We start from the raw sequence: 20700 nt of genomic DNA on the forward strand, positions 1-20700 counted from the left end.
ACTTAACATTTAAGATAATACTACAGTACAACACTTTTATGTAAATGTACTTACTTTAAAAATTACAGTTCAGTTATATCTTAGAAATCAACTATTTTACCATTCAAAACCTCCTTAATGTTACTGAGAAATGAGGATCATGCACTGGGTCTGGTCATGTACACATTCTGTAGTAATGCCTCTGCGCAGTTGAGTGTTAAAACAAGTTCCAAATTTACTGTATGTGAATGTTTCAACTTGTATGCTCATAACAATTTCCTACAATTACAATTACATCGCTGAAACATGATGAATAGCAGGAAAGCAAAAGGTAGCTGTGAAAATATAGCATGACTATCCATAGGCTTTATGATCTCCCATACGGGTTAAATAGGTCAACAGTCACTTCCTGCTTGCAGACACACACAAAATAAACTTTAACAATTAAAGAATGTAAATTGCTAGAAAATAAGATTCCCAGGCTTACAGGGTTGTGCAATCTGCAACTAAATCTTAGACCATAAGCACTATTAAATATATTATTCATAAAAATGTCCTTTCATCCGTTAATAAGACAGAGAACACATGTCAGCAATAACACTGTATAATCTTTACAATCCAGTATGATTCTATTGTAATTAAAAAGCTGTCTTTATCTGTTAGAATATTGTACTCCGAAACATATTTAAAGTTTAGACACACTAGTAGTTATAATAAAATAATACATAATAGCTTTGAACAGATTATTGAGAAATATTTTACAAATGGTGCCATATAAAAATTTCAAAGTAACAGTTTCCAGGCCTTACCTTTGATTTTTTAAATTATATGAATACCAGGCATTCGTTCTTAAGTCTTCCTTTAAAATACTAGCAAATAGACAACCAGTTTCTCAAAAACTTAGAGTTAGCATTAACTGCAGGTAAGGTGTTATATCCTGAGCTTTAACAAAGCAGTAGCGGCATTTTGATTTTCACAACCTCCCTTGCATCTTAACCTGATATACTGTAGGTCAAGCATATTTAGGGCAATACAAATTCTAAGAATGTACATAACAGCAAAACATGTGCACATATTTAAAAGTTTAAACAAATTTTACTTAAAAAAATGTTTTATTCCTAATCTATATGGGGGTGTGATTTGTGAAAGTACTGTACTACAAGGAAAACATTGCATAACATTTTTAGAATAGTCTGCAGAAGGAGGCCCTGTCATTAATCACCAGAAATATCATTTTGCGAAGGAAACCAGGTTTTCAAAAGCTTTCTGAGGGTGTTACGAGTTGATCAGAAAGCAGATGAAAAGAATTTCTAGATTTTTCTTTTAGGTTAAAGCCTCAAAATGAGTTACTTACATGAACTTGACAGCCTGTCATGCAAAACATTTAGAAACCTATTCTGAGAATCAAAATATTTGAACGAAGCCCTTTAGATTCATAATGAAACAGTCATATTAAAAAAAAAAAAAAAATTCTAAGAAAGTGTTACCCATTTTCTCTTTTTATTTGACAAATGAGTTTTCTCAGGACTCTCTCTGTCTCTGTCAGGAGTTTTCTGTTTTTGGTGAAAAAAAAAAAAATTACAGATACCTATGAATTACACCTACAGGATTAAAATGAAAATACCCAGGTGCCAACTGAAGCATGTAACTGACATTTTCCAATGCTTTTATTAAAAGCATTCAAAAACAATTTTGTGTGGTTTAAACGCTTATTAGAAAAAGTGTGTCTAGGATGGTGTTAAAATATTTATTGTTTTAAAAATTGGTATGTACCAATATATTAACAGGTTTTATTTAATATTTTTTTTTGGTTGTTGTTGTTTTGGCTTGCTTGTAATATTACAGTGATTCCTTCAACTGGTATTTATTTTAGAGCTATTTTAAAAAAAAGGCAAATATTCTTCCTGTAACAAATGTTTAAATTAAAGATTCTATATTCAATAAGTACCTGTGCATTATTTGCAGCTGGGTTTTTTGTTTTGTTTTGTTTTTGTTAGACAAAAAGTTTGTTTCATAGTGGTAAAGCTGCAGATAATACTTCTACCACTCACAAGCGCTATGTATATAAAAACGCAACGCTTTTCCAAATAAAGACTACAATAAAGAATCCCTCAATTAATAACATTGTATTTACTGCAGGGGCTGTCCCTTAGCCCCCTCTTTTTTGTTAGCCTTTCTGGTAGTACATGTAAAGCTGTACATCTCTATTACTTCAATCTTCGATTTCTCAAGGTGAACCAACCAGTCCCCCTGGGTCTGTATCATGTGTTAGTATGCAATACCAACAAATGTCGTGTTTTTTCTCTTTTGCTGTAAATACATTGTTTAATATTAGGTCTCCACAGATATGGTACCCTAAAAACAATTACACCTTAAAGACAGCTTTACAATTTTACAAAACACTGTCCTGCCCAGAACTAACACAGCACATAATGAACAGTCACATCAGATCCCCTAATTTACAAGTGTATAGATATATCTAAAGAAGGATGTATTATACATTTAAATGTGTGATAAAAAATTAAGTCGCCTTAAAGCAAACCCCAGGAAGTGAGTTTGGTGATTTTTTTTTTTTTTTTTCTCTCTGAACAGGAAGTGAAAGTGGTTAAAATGTTTCTACTGCACTGTAAAATTACCTAATGTGTCTGTTTTGTTTTTCATGACTTAATAGTCTTCATACCAAATACTTTTCACTTATAAAAAGAATATATGCAGGCAATGTATTAAACTGGTCATGTACAGTATTTCAAAAATACATTTGTTTTGAGAGCAACATCAGTCCCAAACTTTGAAAAAAACATTGGTATCAATGTAAAAGAGAGCATAATATAAGCATGCATTTTTGTACATTTTATACAATGATAATATTAAAGTGTGTATTATAATATACTTGTAGAATTAATGCTTTAAAAGGGATTTCCAATAAACATAAGAACATAAGAACATAAGAAAGTTTACAAACGAGAGGAGACCATTCGGCCCATCTTGCTCGTTTGCTTGTTAGTAGCTTATTGATCCCAGAATCTCATCAAGCAGCTTCTTGAAGGATCCCAGGGTGTCAGCTTCAACAACATTACTGGGGAGTTGATTCCAGACCCGCACAATTCTCTGTGTAAAAAGTGCCTCCTATTTTCTGTTCTGAATGCCCCTTTGTCTAATCTGATGACTTTAAGGTAAAATAAAAGAATAAACTATATATTTATTTAACATTTTCCCGAAGCTCTTTTTGGAGGAATTCCTTATTCCTCTGGGCTTCCTGAATTGTATTCATACAGTGTTTTCAGTCTTCTCTGGTCATTGGACCAGTTTCCATGTGGAGGATCTGTTCCAAGAGGATCAGGTTTGTGGCCTAAAAAAACAGCCAAAGAGAGGGACAGGGTAAATTTCATTTGCTTGTGTAAATGACGAAGAAAATGGGAAAACCAAGCCCATTTTTACATGAAAACCCGCATTTCACGTGAAAATCCAAATGAACTTGTTTGTCCTCGTGACACAGCTCTAAATATTGCAAAGGAACAGGTCAGTTGTTATGGTGAGTTCCAAGATGTCACAAAGCGGGTGGTTCTATCGTTAGCAGTGGTGTATTTCACCTTAATGATAATTTGGGCAGCTTTTGTTTTATTGTTGTTTTTTGCTGTGTGTCTGACCTGGTATGCTATATATCTCAAGTGGGTTTACAGTTCTGTATAAAACCACTTACCAATATACCATGAACTGTGGTGTACACTTGTTATAGTATTAAAGCAGCTGTTTGAGAATACCCTTGCTGTTAAAACTATGCTAAAGTTAAACACAGAGCAAGTGAGCTGTTTAAATGTCTGTAACTGAATTAATTCCCATGCTTTATTTGATCCCAGCTATGTCCGAAGACAACGCGCGTTCGCCCTCCATGTTACTAAATACAGTGGGTAAACAGGATGTCATGAGCCAGCTTGATCGCCCAAAACAACGCAACAAACATATATACCAACAAGCTGTTGATGCCCTCTCAGAACTGACCTAATACAATTGCAAATTAATGTATTGATTGTGTTTTATTTGTTTGCATCATTAATATTTAACACAACGGTAATTCCAATACAACTTAAAAGAAAGGAGAGAATCTGACAGCACGAGCCTCCTCAGCTCGCTGCTGTCCAATTGAAACTGGCAGCTGAGGTAATCTTCCCCCTGTCTGTCTCCCAGGCAGCCACTGATTCCTGAATACCTCAGTTTGTTGTTGACAATAGTTTGTGCAGGATACAGCAGGCAGTGGCAATTTTGGGAACAAACTCATGCTGTACTTTATCCGCCACCTGCCTTTCAACTGCCCAGTACCCGTATTTGCCGAAGCGTGGCGTTGAATGCTTCATCAGAAGTTGTCAGCAGTCTGGATGGTTAGGGTATCATAAGTCAAGGAAGTAGTATATGCAGCATCACCTGATCCCCTATATACTGTACTGTCTGAATGGCTTTTGCGATACGATCAACCAATTGAATATCTACATTGTCTCTGTGGTAGCCCAATCATAAGTTAGCTGGATGGGACCTAAACTGTGTCTGTTTCAGATGCAGGTACCGACTGTAAGTTTAACAAATAGGAGAGTCAGATATCTGCCAAATTTTAAGCAGCTGTCCAATCATAAGCAAGCAGAGGCCGTTCACAGTATTCTGCATGAAAATTGAAGGCAAAGGGAAAGTGAAAGATCTGACAGCTGTCCAATCATTCGTGAGCAGAGGTGGGGTGTTAATGTGTTAGTAAGCATTGAATTTTGCTGACTGTTATTGAGAAAAATAATACATTTCAGTACTTAGAATTTAATTTTCTATCTCTGATTTTTTATTTTTTTTATTTCACCAGACAAGGGAAACACCATAGTATATTTAGTTACGAATCCACGTTCTCTGAATAATTGTACTAGAGATGAGCAATCTTTAAAACAGAGTACTGTTGACAAATTTGTCAAATTGAAACAAAGCGAGATGCTATCTACACTTTTTTATTTTAGTTTATTCACGTTTATCTGTGTAAACATTTAAAAAATATTTCAATTGAGTATTTTATGTAAATTATTTAAAGAATAAGGGCAGCACGCACAATTACTACCTGAGACGTGGCCTTATTAGAATGAGCCAAGAATAACCCCACTAAAACTATTAAAGAATATTGCAGCAGGGGAGATCTGTGCTGACTCTGCTGGCGTGTTCACAATGTTGCAGGAAGGGGTCAAACAACCATCTGTGAGTCATGGCAGTGACACGGGGAGGTGGGTGTGTGGACTTTCCCCCACTCTGAATGGCTGAGAGGCGGGTCTTGGGGAGATTGTTAGCCCTATAAGTTAACGCTCTGGTATATCCTCAGGTCTGCCCTGTTAAACGCGCTGAGAGTGCGGAAGCTCTGGTCCAGGACCGTGAATCAGCCAGGAGAAAAAGAAAGAGTCTCACAGCGAGACAGTGAGAGCGGGGAACCCTTGGGCAGACCCCGAAGCATTGTAAAAGAGCAGGCTAGTTAACCGGCAGTGTAGGACGGTGATCCGGGTCGCACGGGTAGCAGCGACTGGGATATAGCTGTCAAGTGCAGCACCTTTTCTTTGTAGTTTTGTTACTGTTTTATTTTCCCTGTTTCTTTGTGCCTTCTGTTTTGAATTATTGTTTCGAAGCACCTGCAAGGGTGCTGGTATTGTGTACCATCGCTTGGTATGCCCGTGGTTCTGTTTACCATCATTGGTAAATCAGACCACGGACCCACAGCGCCATCTGTGGGACAAAAGAAAAAAAAATAGCAACCCGAAATAAAACTGGGCACCTGTGCGGTGTTGCCAAATTCACCTGTCTGTCTCCTGTGTCAGTGAATTACCCACCACCCTTCCACAAATATATATATATATATATATATATATATATATATATATATATATATATATATGTGTGTGTGTGTGTGTGTGTGTGTGTGTGTGTGTGTGTGTGTGTGTATATATGTACAAAACATTAGGAACACCTTCCTAATATTGAGTTGCACCTCCTTTTGCCCTCAGAACAGCCTCAATTCATCGGGGCATGGACTCTACAAGGTGTCGAAAGCGTTCCACAGGGATGCTGGCTCATGTTGACTCCAATGCTTCCCACAGTTGTGTCAAGTTGGCTGGTAGTGGATCTCTACTCTGAATAGCTCATTCCATCTCATCCCACTGATGTTCAATTGGATTGAGATCTGGTGACTGGGCAGGCCACTGCAGTAAGTTGAATTCACTGTCATGTTCGTGGAACCATTCCTGGACAATCCTAGCCTTGTGGCATGGGGCATTATCCTGCTGAAAAAATCCATTAGCAGATGGATACACTGCTGCCATGAAGAGATGCACCTGATTGGCAATGATGTTCAGATATCCTGTGGCATTCAAACGTTGCTCCACTTTTATCAATGGGCCCAATGTGTGCCATGAAAACACATCCCACACCATCACACCACCACCACCAGCCTGCATTGTTGACATGCGGCATTATGGATGCGTGTACTCATGTGGTTTTCTCCATACCCTAATCCTCCCATCAGTGTGAAACAGCAGGAACCGGAATTCATCAGACCAGCCATGTTTTTCCAATCTTCCAGTGTCCAGTGTTTTCGTTCCTTAGCCCACTGCAACCGCAGTTTCTTGTGTTATGCTGAAAGAAGTGGAACTCTGTTAGGTCGTTGGCTGCCATACCCCACTCGTGTCAAGGTACGTCGAGTTGTGCACTCTTTTATGGGTCTTTCAGCACCAATGTAATGGACTGTCAGTTGACTAACTGTAGCCCGTCTGTAGCTCTGCACAATTCGTGTCAGCCTCCTTTGACCTCTTTCATCAATGAGCCATTTTCAACCACTGACCTGCCACTGACTGGATGTCCTTTGGGTCATGGACCATCCTTGATACACACAGGAAACTGCTGAGTGTGAAAAACCCAGCAGCGTTGCCGTTCTTGACACACTCAAACCGACACGCCTGGCACCTACTACCATACCCCGTTCAAAAGCACTTCCTTTGTCTCGCCCATTTACCCTCTGAATGGCACACATACACAATCCATGTCTCAATTGTGTCAAGGCTTAAATATCCTTCTTTAACCTGTCTCCCCTTCATCTACACTGATTGAAGTGGATTTAACAGGTTACATCAATAAGGGATCACCTGGATTCACCTCGTCAGTCTATTTCATAGAAAGAGCAGTTGTTCCTAATGTTTTGTAAACTCAGTGTGTGTGTATATATATATATATATATATATATATATATATATGTAGCTGGTTTTCAGCCATGGTGATCTGCAATACCTGTTGGTCAGTTTCATTTTATACCTCTGAGTTCATTTTTAATTAATGAGTCGTAAGATAGTCGTAAGATATTGAAACAGTATTCACTACTAATGACATAACGCATTATTAAACAACCAGGCATGAGGTATTTAGAAATCACAACTTAGATTCTCTCGTGTACCAGTTCTCTGTGTGACCATGGAAAGAACATTTTCACAAACCATCTGGGAAAACAGCATGAAACTTTACGCATAGCTAATTTACATATCAACCTCCACCTTTCCCATCACTTATATGACGTTGCGTGAAAAGCTGTGTTTTCTCAAGCAAAATAAATGGAAACCCAAAAAAGCATTTTGCTCAAGACATTTTTCTCGAGCTAAAAAAAATGCATGCATGGAAACTCCACCATTGTCAGTGTTTGGTTGTCTACAGTGGATTCCATTGCCTCTTTGACAAGTCTGTATAACTCATTTCTCTATATAAAGCACTCCAATCCCACCTGACACTTACGTTTGATACTTTTCTACCATTAAAATGTCAACATTTGTTTTTTTGTTTCATAGTAGTTCCTCAATACAAGATACATGTTTGTGAATTTAACAGGTCCCGTGTGGGTGTCTCTTATTCTATGACATAATTTCACAGTTTTAGCAGCCGTGACATCTCTTATAGAATAAGACACACTCAACACACATTATGTGAACTTAAAGTACTTGTAATTTCTTCTTCACAGGGTTAAAGCACCCTTCCTGGGTTCCTGATGCCCTACCCTCACTTGCACTGTTACTCTTGATTACACAGACAGAGCCTCCTCCATTCTTTAGACACACATTACTTTATCTTTTATCTATCCCATGTTGTCCCATATCACAGCATTGTTGCAAGAGGGACTGTCATCTGGATACACTGTGATCCTTAGAATACTTTTTTTTTGTCCTGGACAGTGCTTCAGAGTAAAGGTGGAGAAGTTTGTGTGTTGCCCATTTGATGTACTGTATGACCCATGAAACCATGATGTGTTATTAAAAACATGAGTCGGCAGTGTACTTAAAATACAGCAATGTGATATGGACAAAATGGAACATACAGTAATGTATGTAACACACAGTAATGTTTTTCTTGAAAATGTTGTCACAGTACACTAGTAGTACACACGTTTGGCTTCTAGTCAATGCTTATTTTTTTATTTTTTTTTGCTTCTATTGGTGTCAGGCCAAATTACATTTTAACCTAACAAGGTCATGTGAAGTCTTTGGTTAGGTACACTGTTTTTTTCCACTCATTAATTAATGGCAAACCCTTTTTTCTGCAAATGTGTTGTATTTTTTGATACTGATGTGTGGCTTCCTGAAAACTTCCCACCGATTCAGAATTAAATTCAGTTGTACCACTTTCCCATAACTGCTGGAGGCCTAGGGCATTGTGAGACCTCGAGTCTCCTTGTTCTTGCAATGTGCTTTCAGTCAGTGGTTACAGATTCGCTTTGGGCTGCCCAGGTTAAAACTGAACTGTGGTAACACTAAGTTTCCTCTATGTCTGTATTTTTTTTTTCACTACAGTCTACTTTTATCATGTGACCATTTGATATTAAAGGGCTATCAGAAAATAAAATGTAACGATTGCTAATACAGCTGTACTTCAATAACCACTGGTAGCCATTACAATATGATAAAAAAAAAAAAATAGATAACAGCTCATTGTAAATGTCTTCTCTTTAACAATAGGATATTTATTCCTGACCATCCTGCCATGAATACTTAATGTGTGCTACAACTTGCTGAACTGACGACTCATCATTTTTTGATAACAACCTAATCACTTCCTGCTGGTACATATGTAAGCAATAAGGCCCGACAAGGTGTCCATATAAGTCAAATATACAAACACCTCGGGGTGTTGTGAGGCACAAAGTCGAGTGCCTCCAACCCTTGAGAAGTCTGTATATTTGACATATACGAACACCATGAAGGACCTTATTGCATTTCTAATCCAGGTAAAACATTTGAAGAAAAAAGAAAACATAAATCATGTTAAGGGCATTTTTTTTTTGATTAAATATCCTTACCCCAATAAAGAAGTCCCAGTTATAACTTTGAACTATACATTAAGTTAAACTGAGTACATTGATTTTATTGAAACATGCAAAAGAAAATCTATAATGTTGATATTATACTCACTCACAGGGGGCAACCCTGTACTTTCATTTTCTCTTTCCGAAGTCCTGTCGCCCCGCAGGGCTCTGTCTCAGAGGTTGCCCGTGCCGATCTCCCGAAGTGTAGGTGTTAGATAGTACTAGTAGTATAGTCATACCTGTTTTTCCAAAAATGTTATATGATGGTGAATGGTAATTTTATGTAATGCTGTGTCTATATATATTGTCTAATTATTTAATTATTGGATTAATTGCTATTAATTATACTCTAAATCTGTTTTCCAATTAGATAGCAATTGTTGTACAGCTACACCTGATGAAGACATTCTATGTGTTGAAACGCATCATGTATTCAAGTAAATAAAATGGAAGCTGTTACTATACAGCATTAGCTGTCATATCTTAAAGAATATAGAAGAGTTTGCGACCAGTTGTCCAATCAACAGTAAACAATGTCGGTTTACTAGTGCTAAGAACTTGTAGAGAGTCGGTTAACTAAAGATAAGAAAATAATATATATACTATATATATATATATATATATATATATATATATATATTATATATATATATATATATATATATATATATATATATAATTGTCTCAGCTGAAAGTGAAAGAATGAAAGCGTCCTTGTGGGCCATCTGTGTGGGCTGCTTGATTCGGCTGTTGAAATGATCAGTTTATGTGTGGGTTGGCAGAACCTCGTTTTTGTAACATGCTGGCATATGAAACCATCAATAAAGGGGCCAGGGATAATAAAAAAAAAATAATACAAAGACCGTCCAGGGAGTGTTAAAAGTTGTCATATCTCCTAGAATTCATTAGAATACAGTGGGTGGGGGGCAAGACAAATGTGCACATGTTTCTGAGAACGTTTTCTTTTTTGTTATCCCATCCCCTTAACCTTTTCTGCCCACCATGGCTTTTAGTCTTCCCACATAAACACTGTCAAAACATCTTTCTAAATTATTCACCTTTGGGTAACTTCAAAGAGATTCTTTTTTGTTGTTGTTTTTTGTATTTTGTTAAAACGGGTGTTTTGGTTTTGCTTTTACTTTTTCTTAGAAAAGCATTCCCTTCAACTATGCTTTTGAAAAAAGTGCTGTCTGTTGGAAAATAAAATGAATATCAAACTATTGTCTTGGTCATCTGAAGGAAAGTACAGGGTAGAATATTATATTAACACATAATACGTTCTTTCAAGAGAAGATATGAATGAGCAACAACATTTCAAAAAGATTCTCAAAAATATTACGAGAAATCTAGGTGTTTATAAATGTTCCTTGTCGGTTTATTGACTTATATTTAATTGGTTATTTTTATAAATACAGTTGAATTTGAAAGCAAATCAATGGCCAAGAGACTATGCTCCACAATAAGAACAAAGAGAAGTACTTGAACAAATATTTTTTCGCATTTCATGGATGACCAGGGAATGTCTATTAAATGTATCATGCTGGAAACGTTTAACAAAACTCTTGTTTAATTATTTTAAAGTAAATATGGAATGTAGCATATTTCTATTGAGTGTTTATAGTACCTCTTACCCTGAAGGAAATGCTAAATGAAATACTAATACTGGGCTCTACATGTTACTGAGTACGAAGATAAACCCTGTAATTTGTCACCAAGAGATAAAAACATTCTCACAGGATCTCCCACTTAATGATTAATGACTGTTTTAAAATAATACATTAAATACATTAATACTGGACAAATTCTCAGTATTTGAAAAACAGACAAATATTTTCAACTATTCAGACTGCTTCCTGGTGTTCATTCACACATGCAGAGCCTGCCAGCTACTCTTTGATGCTAAAGTAAATATATCCTCCCAGCCAATTCAAGGTAACACAGATCCGAACCTTTGTGAAGCGTAACTTGTAAGTTAATGTAAGTCACCTCCATTAAAATGTTGTAATCAAACAAGACATGGTTTGAATATTACATATTACATTTACAATATTTATGTTTTGTATAATATTTTGAAAATTGTGTGTATTTAGAGAGGATGTTCACTCTTGTGATATTCGTTTGCATCACCAAAAGCCCTTGGAAATGTACTTTTACAGGTGCATACTTTTTTCAGCGTTGCTGATTATAGGATGTCGTACACTCTGGACTGAAAGTAAAAAAAATTAAAATCAAGTTCTTATTCAAATACTTAGCATATATTTGAATGACCGACAATTACCTATTCAGGAATACTTATATATGTATTATTGATAACTGTATAATGTTTAGAATGTGCACGCATAACCTGCAAAAAAGAGATAACATACATGGCAAATTGTTCTGAAATCCAACCTCTAAACAACTCTGCCTAAATACAAAAAATATGTTGCAGCTTGAAGATTTAATCTCCAGGTGTACAGGAATAATACACCTCATAGAAACCGGGCGTCTGGAATACACACCTGTAGATATGTGAGTGGTAAGAATGGGTGGGTGGCTGCAGTTGAGAGGGGAAAATAGCAACATAAATTCTAAGAAAATGCAGAGGCTGTCACCTGCTTGGGAAGTGTTCTGTCTAATTTTAGTTCACTGGAGGATGTAGTGGTTAAAATAAAAGGACTTCACTACTGCAAGTTTTAAGAGGATGTATTCTGGTGTAAACTGTAAATTGCAGATGGCAACCGTGTATAAACTTTACATAAAATGCTGTTGTTTTATGGTAATAATACTGAAAAAAAAAATCAGCCAGCTATTAAAAAGACTTCTTAGAACACCAGGGGTTGTTCTAACTAAGTAAGAGTCTTTTCATGGGTTCTGTGAACATGGCAAAAAAAAAAAAATATGATAGGGGAGTGACATGTGAAATGTGGTGTGTGCACCAGGTAAGAGGTGTCACTGCAGCATTTAAGTTCCGATGGTGCTGTGGTTAGCAACATTTGCAGTCTGCAAGAAGTATCTGTCACTTTTATCAAACATTTCACACATTCTTTGACTTACCATGTATGTATTACATAGCTAACTTAATATTCTTGCACTTATAATAACTGATTCTTAAAATACTAATAAAAAGTAACATTACAGATAAAGGTATTGGCTGAAATGAGTGTCTGCTTACTTTCTTATATGGTTTACTTTATCATATTTACAATGTTTTGAAATAAATTAACATTATTTCTAAGAACATTATGCAAATATTTCACATTCATTTTGATACCTGTAGTATTAAATGACTTGTCCCAAAACCAAGAGGAAAAATTGTCTCAGGTTGATGTTGAAGCTTGGGTCACCTTCACATTTGCCATATCAAAGTATACTGATCTCACAGTAACCTACTGAGGTAGAAATGAGAAGCTGTTGGACAGAACTATACAAATTATTGTTTTAAACAAAAATAGTGTGCAAATGTAACAAACAACAACCTTGTTATTAGGTTTGTAACATTATCAGTTTAATTTTCCTTTAACTAAAAAAAAAAGAACCTTGGCCTTTGAAAAAGGCGTCTGTCAAATAAATAAATAAGTAAGCTGTTTATTGTGAGAATATCTTCTTTTTGAATAAATTACTAGTTGTGCTTTACAAAGTCATATACACACACACACAAATTAAATAAAGTATACAGACGGAGTAATCATATGATATCGTTTTCAAGATGTTTGGCATTATTTTAGTTTTGTTTTTTGTACAGCTTTCACCCACTCTATCCTCTTGCTGTCCCAAGTTACTTGTGGCTACTTTCCTGTAAACATAGGGCCTTAATAATCGCAAAAGGTAGAACACGAATATACTGGATAAATGTAATGGATTATAACCAAACCAATTTGAATCGTCTATATGAAAATTGGAGTGTATGACAAAAGTTTGATGGAGATTTGTGCAAAATTAAGCCAGTTATCATGTTCACCAGTGTGACAGAGTCAGGTGGATGGAACACACACGATGTGACATTGCCAGTACAGGTCTGCACGTCAGAGATAATTTGTGTTGACCTTGTCCAGTCCTTCAAGGGTCTGAGGTTGAGATGTGTTGAAGCTGAATGTATTTGGTTTTTTTCAGTTATATCATTAAACATCAAATATTCAAACACCTCTGTTATCCAAACAGCTGCTGTCATAGCACATGCTCTATTCAGCCCTCAATTTATGGATTTTACAGAATAGTTCTATTTAAGGCAAAGGAGTGAATTATATATTTTTTAGGGGGTTCCTTGACTGGAAAAGATTTAACAGCTGCAATTCATTTATTTGAACAGCCCCTGGTCCCAATTAATCAAATATTTAAATGAAATTAATACAACATAACTTTAATTAGAAAAAAACAAAATCAGTTTACAAATTATGAATGCATTTACTGAAACAACTGCTTGTCTGTCCTTGTATTCCAGAATTTAATTTGATAAAATCCTTCTCTTTTTTTGCATACTGTTGGGTAGACTTACTACAAAGCCATATCAGGCCAGACTTACATAATATATGAGTAATCAATTATCAGTCGTTCACATGCTCTGATAAATCGCTTAGAAAGAGTTCCAATTAGAGAGACAAATAGAGTTAATTATCCTGTATTAACACAACATTGCTTAACTTCTCATTAACCTAGCACTGACTCTTCACTAGGTGCTGGGAATGCACTGTATTAATGGTAGAAGCTGGATAAAATCCTTGGATCTAACTAGAATATTAGCACAAACTGTGACAGAAGAATTAAAAAAAAAAAAAAAAAAAAAAAAAAAACCCTTATGCAGTATACAGATATTTTCATGTTGCATCATATTCAGGAATTGCATGAGGGGACAGACAGTTACAATACATAAAAGTCATGTTCAATCTACATCTGTGAAAGTTAAAAGTAAAATGTATCTTTTTCAAGCCTCAAGCCATACTGCAATGAAGGTGTTTCAATCAGCCAGTTAAATAAAATAGGTATTATTGTACTACATTTAAAAAATAACCCGAATTCGAGCATTTATCAATTAAAGTGGACAGGTGCCCCAATCCTTTTACTGCACTCATAAGTGATGAAATCCAAAATAACCCTATGTACCTGTTACAATGACAAAGTAACCACCTGCATTTTTTTTTCTTTATCACTTCAAATGAAATAACATAAAATGTTACTTTTAAATAAATGGATATTCAAAACCAGTTTGATGTTAAAACACTTCGCAATTACAGTTTCATATTTCCTCAATGTTTCTACACACAATACTATCCATTATTCCAAAGGTAGATGCCTGCCATGTCTTACTGCACAAAAAACAACTCCATATAGACCAGTGGTCCCCAAAGTCGTGCCCGCGAAGCCAGCCATCGTGACCGCGGCAGCTGTTCTTGAATTATGGGTCATGAACACATTTCTGATGTGTCATAGCGTGGGAATATAAAGAAAGCTTTAAACACGTTTTCCTACAAAAGTACCACAACAGTCTGTTGATAGTGCTGCTCACTTATGCTGTGCTTGTACGTACGCGACTTTTTTTTTTTTTTTTCTGAATGGCTTTTGTGATACGATCAACCAATTGAATATCTACATTGTCTCTGTGGTAGCCCAATCATAAGTTAGCTGGATGGGACCTAAACTGTGTCTGTTTCAGATGCAGGTACCGACTGTAAGTTTAACAAATAGGAGGATCAGATATCTGCCAAATTTTACGCAGCTGTCCAATCGTAAGCAAGCAGAGGCCGTTCACAGTATTCTGCATGAAAATTGAAGGCAAAGGGAAAGTGAAAGATCTGACAGCTGTCCAATCATTCGTGAGCAGAGGCGGGGTGTTAATATGTTAGTAAGCTTTGAATTTTGCCGACTGTTATTGAGAAAAATAATACATTTCAGTATTTAGAATTTAATTTTCTATCTCTGTATTTTTTATTTTTTTATTTCACCAGACAAGGGAAACACCGTAGTATATTTAGTTACGAATCCACGTTCTCTGAATAATTGTACTAGAGATGAGCAATCTTTAAAACAGAGTAGTGATGACAAATTTGTCAAATTGAAACAAAGCGAGATGCTATCTACACTTTTTATTTTTATTTTAGTTTATTCATGGTTATCTGTGTAAACATTTAAAAAATATTTGCATTGCGTATTTTATGTAAATTATTTTAAGAATAAGCGCAGCACGCACAATTACTACCTGAGACTTATCCTTATTAGAGTGAGCCAAGAATAACCCCACTAAAACTATTAAAGAATATATATATATATATATATATATATATATATATATATATATATATATATATATATATATATATATATATATATATATGTCGCGAGAAGGCACTGTGTGAGATAAGAACCTATGCAATATTTAGCGTGCCCGGAAACAGCCATGTAAGATCAATTTATGCCCGTGATAAAATTACTTTAAGGACCTCTGATATAGACAAAGCATACTTCATAATACTGTAGTATTAATACCACAGCAGCAGGCAGTACCTGCTCTCTAACTGACCTTGACGTTCCTTAGAGGGTCTAAGTTAATTATCACCAGATTCCATTATCTAGTAGATTTCTTGATCTTCCTACATTTTCTGAATGGTTTGTTTTAAATACATGTATAAATGCAAGAGCATTTTAGTAACCTTGGCAACTGGCATCTTGAAAATGTTCTTGTAGACTCCAGCCCCACTGCCTGTATACTTCTTAATAGTGACACTCATCTTTATGCAGACAGGACAGTTAAGAACATAAGAACATAAGAAAGTTTACAAACGAGAGGAGGCCATTCGGCCCATCTTGCTCGTTTGGTTGTTAGTAGCTTATTGATCCCAAAATCTCATCAAGCAGCTTCTTGAAGGATCCCAGGGTGTCAGCTTCAACAACATAAAAATAAAGCTAGCAGAGGATGGTTACAGTTACAGTGTCTCTCAGAAATCAAATGGGCATGCAGTAAATGGGAATGCTGTACCCAGAAGTCGAACTTGGATTTCTCACTTATCCAAGTTCTCCTGCTTTGAATAGCCTTTTAGGTTAGTGGATTAATGTTTTTTCCCCAGTGTAGTTGTTTAACATAAACCTCACGGATTGTCAACTTTTTTTCTACCATTGGTGGTTTTCCTGCCACCATTTTGTATAATTTGATCATGTGAACGTACCTTTGTAGATTGAGAATGCTTCAATTTTAACTTAATTTATCTCAGTTGTTTACAAATAATGATATAATTGGAGACACTGCAATTTTTCTCGGATGTAAAAGGGACGTAGATGGTAATCTGTTGGGTCAAATGCTTTACATGATCACACATGGGATGAAAGTTATGAAGGTTATGAATTGAAATAACAATGTCACAGTTAAATGCAAGGATACAGTCAGGATAGGAGTTCTGTGTGTCAGAACTTTCACCGATTTCTATTAAAAACAACTTTCTGACTATAAAGGGAAATAATTAGCATTGGCAGAGGGTCTGTGATAATTAACCTTGTTCAATAGCACTAGCTCAAAGAGTATTATTTTGATGTGTAAAGGTGTGTGGGTAGACTATACATCAGCTATATTTACTGTGTACATCAAATTACTGAACTAGTAGCTGTAATATAAATTGAACATGTTTCAAAACTCTATTAGGGGTTTTCTTACAATCTAAATAACATTATAGTTAGAGGATAGTTTATAATATGAACCTTTTTTATGTGTTCATTCTATGCAATAACTAAACATATAGTTATTATTGTAAAGCCTTTGATACAAAGCTCATGTGAACGAGGCTTAGACATGTAATTGGATGGAGTAAGGATGGAAAATACCTTTATCAATTTCAAGCAATGTATTTCTAGAAATGTTTTTAATTAATGTTTAATTGTTTCTTCATTACAATAGCACTGGATAAATAATAAATGATTACCACCAAGCTATAACTTTCTGTCGCCTCCAAGTACAGCCCACAAACTCTGTTTTATTTGTTATCTTTATACCAGTTCTCTGGTGGTTAACAAGAAATCTGGTCTCAGCAAAATCTTCAGTCAAAGCTGTCTTGATTTCAACATTGATATAAAAATTGGTTATGAAAAAAAAATCTACTTCAGTCTTTGCTGCCAGTATAACAACCACGAAGCATTTTAAAAGAGCAATCTTGAATCTAGCCATTTTTGAACATCTTATTTCTCTTGTGTACTAAGCATTGTCTTGATTCACTCTACCACCAACAACCATCTTGAATCCTTCTTTTTCAAGTATTTTTCAGTATTTCTCCCCCAAACCGTGCATCGGAATGTCATGCTAAAATATTTGTATTTTGTGACATATATAGATCAATCTGTCCTATCTTAAAGCAGTAAGCAATACCCTTAAAAATGTATCAGTTTTCTGAGTAGGCTAATTAAATATAAGGAACTGATAAGATCCACTGGGGATTTACCTTGTGAGTCTTACCTCTTTCTAGTTGGGCCATGAAGCATAAAAAAACTTTTCTAAATATTTAATAATCATTAAAGGTTTTGCATGGTTTATTTCAAATGTATTTATACAGGTCAAGTCCATTAAAATCTTGTGTGCCTCCTTCACAAGAGCCTTGTGTTGGCAGCAGCAAAACGTTACAGACCAAATTAGACAACCACTGTACATTTACAGAAAACTGGAACACAACAATGAAACAGAACATATCTGTAATGTACTTGTGGCAGAGCAAAGCTCTGCCCTTTTTAAATTGGCAGGGATGGGGTTAATTTTCCCTACCTGCCTGGGTTTATTATGTTCAGGTGGCTGGGGTTGATTAGTTGATTAAATGATTAACTTAATTAACAATCAATCAGCGCCCAGCCACCTGACATAAAAGGAGGCCTCTGCTTCTCATTTGGGAGGAGGGAGTTGAGGAAGCAGGTTTGGGTTTGGGTTTGGGTTTGGGTTTGGGTTTGGGTTTGGGTTTGGGTTTGGGTTTGGGTTTGGGTTTAGGTTTGGGTTTGGGTTTGGAATCCAGTGAAGGCATTGCCCAGCCTGGAAACCTTATTTTTTTTGTAAGTTTTGTTTTTGCTTTATTTGTGTCTAAAGATTTTTGTTTTGCCCTTGTGCACTTTATTTTTTTTGTTGTTTTTTTTTATAATAAAATTAGGATTTTTTTGAACTGCAGTCTGTCTCTGGGCCTCTTTCCACTTGCCAGCCTGCCACAGTACTTTTTTCATTCTGGGATCAATTTCTGGCTTTAGAAACACATAAGATCCAGCTCAATATCACAGAAAATCCTCTGATCGGAGGAATACAGATGACATAACCCTTCTTTAAAATGACATGGAATAAAATCCAGCAACAACCTGACACACTCTCAAGGCTATGCTCCAGGTTAGCTTCCAACACCCCCTGCAGCGCATGCTATGTGTCCAAGATGCTGAATGCCTCAGTAAGATGACAGTTACCGTTGGCAATAAATTAAATAGAGTACAGCAATTCACTACCTTTGCGCACTTTCTGAATCTGAATAAAAAAGGGTACACTCCCCCTACTATAAAGTGATTCACTTCAAAACATTATGCTTTTTGTTTTATTCGGTGCCTATTGAAGCTGCATATTTACTCAAATTCTTGACACTTGGCATCCAGTTATGTCACCAAATGCTGTATGTGGCAGTGCTTAGGATTAGACGCATAGCCTGCATTTCCAGAAAGCCGCTCATACTTTTTGTTAGCCACAGCCCGCTGTACAAAACTGGCCTTAAAAGGCAATCCTGTTGGATTGAAAACATTCTAAATAAAAAGTAAGAGGTGCTTGTTTACCTTAAGCACTCCATTATTGTTTGACAAAAAGTGATGAAAACCTTGCCATTATCAGCAGTCCCTATACAGACTCCAGGGGGAATGCTTGTTTCTTTATCTTGGTGATTTATTGTCCCCTTATTAAAATCACTAAGTACAATACAAATATAGTGGAAAAGGGTCTATAATCTATACAGTCTACAATAATTCTCATCTGGAGGCCTTACATATTTGTAACATGTACAACTTAAATATATATTGAGGCTAGCAACAGGTCATATATACAGTAACACAATTATATACCACCATGAACGTACAGTCAAAAAAGTTGCACATGTTCTTCAGCTGTTGTGATGCAGATGGTGGCAGTTGAAAAACGTCCAGACTGCCAGTTGTTCAAATGTTGGAATCTGCTGGTTCACAAAAGTGTGTAGTTGGTCAATTTGGTGTAACACAAACTTTGGAGCTTTGGAGGTCGGGAGAAAAAAACTTTCAGTTTTTTAATGGTACAGTAATTATATGAATCCCTTGTTTTCTTTTATTTAACATGGTTAAAATGGGCAGTTACGTGAATTGACAGCATTTAAAAAGGGAATCTGAGCTTCCAAATCAATATTCAATCAATCAATGCACTAACCTTTCTTTTTTTATTTATTATTTACCTGCAACTGAATCCATTCTGTCCTGCTAGGAGATTAATTTACTGTTTTAGACTCATTTTAAAATGACCATTGATCAGTTTCCATCAGTACTGGTAGCAACATGTGTAAATGACACATGCCAGAGGTCATCATGTTTTATAGGATCGGATATGACAGGTTCTATTGTGTGTGTGAACTTTATTTATACCACCTTTATAATTAGCAATACAGCACCAATATATAGCAAGTATACATACTGAGTGTTACTGGGAGTGATGCCTCCTTTTTCAGAAAAAAAAAAAAAAAAAAACCTGTTAAATTCCGTCCACTTACCTTGCCCATCTGTAAAAAAAAAAAAAAAAAAAACAGCTTCATTACTGATTACTATCATATTCATATACGGCAGTCAAAAAGATGAATGAATTTGGTAACAATGGAATGAAGAATATTGCTGGATTTTAATAAAGTTCATATCTCAGATTTGTTTAAGTCTTCAGACCCTGCTTGACAATTGCATTTGTTATAGGACAGTTTGATAGATTCATTTGGGTTTGTATCTGTGAAATATTGTTTTAGAACTAAATGGATCAGTTTTGAAAAGTGGCAGTATAAAAAAAGAGAAGTAGAAACTTCCCTTGAAGGGTTTTTTCATTTCAGTGAACAATATGTTCAGTATATTTATGCTCCAAATGTACATATATTGTTGCATGTCTAATAAGTGTTATACTAATGCAGCATAAACTCTATGGCCTTGATGTACAAAGCCTACCCATGTGCGTAGGAACTAAGGGTGCTGAGGATGCGTCTGGACTCCCTGGCTTGAAGTAAAGGGGTGCTGTGCACCCGCTGGTGCAATGATAAATCCTGCTAGTTTCGTGAATCTTAAGAGCTATGTGTGCAAAGAACTGCATCTTTTCACATTGCTTTGGTACACAAACGACAGGGGCAGGATATTTTATAAATAATGCGGTTGCAGTGTCGCGAGAGTCGTTGGAACGCATTTGACTCTTG

The sequence above is a fragment of the Polyodon spathula genome, chromosome 8 (genome assembly GCF_017654505.1).
Source record: "Polyodon spathula isolate WHYD16114869_AA chromosome 8, ASM1765450v1, whole genome shotgun sequence".
NCBI lineage: Eukaryota > Metazoa > Chordata > Actinopteri > Acipenseriformes > Polyodontidae > Polyodon > Polyodon spathula.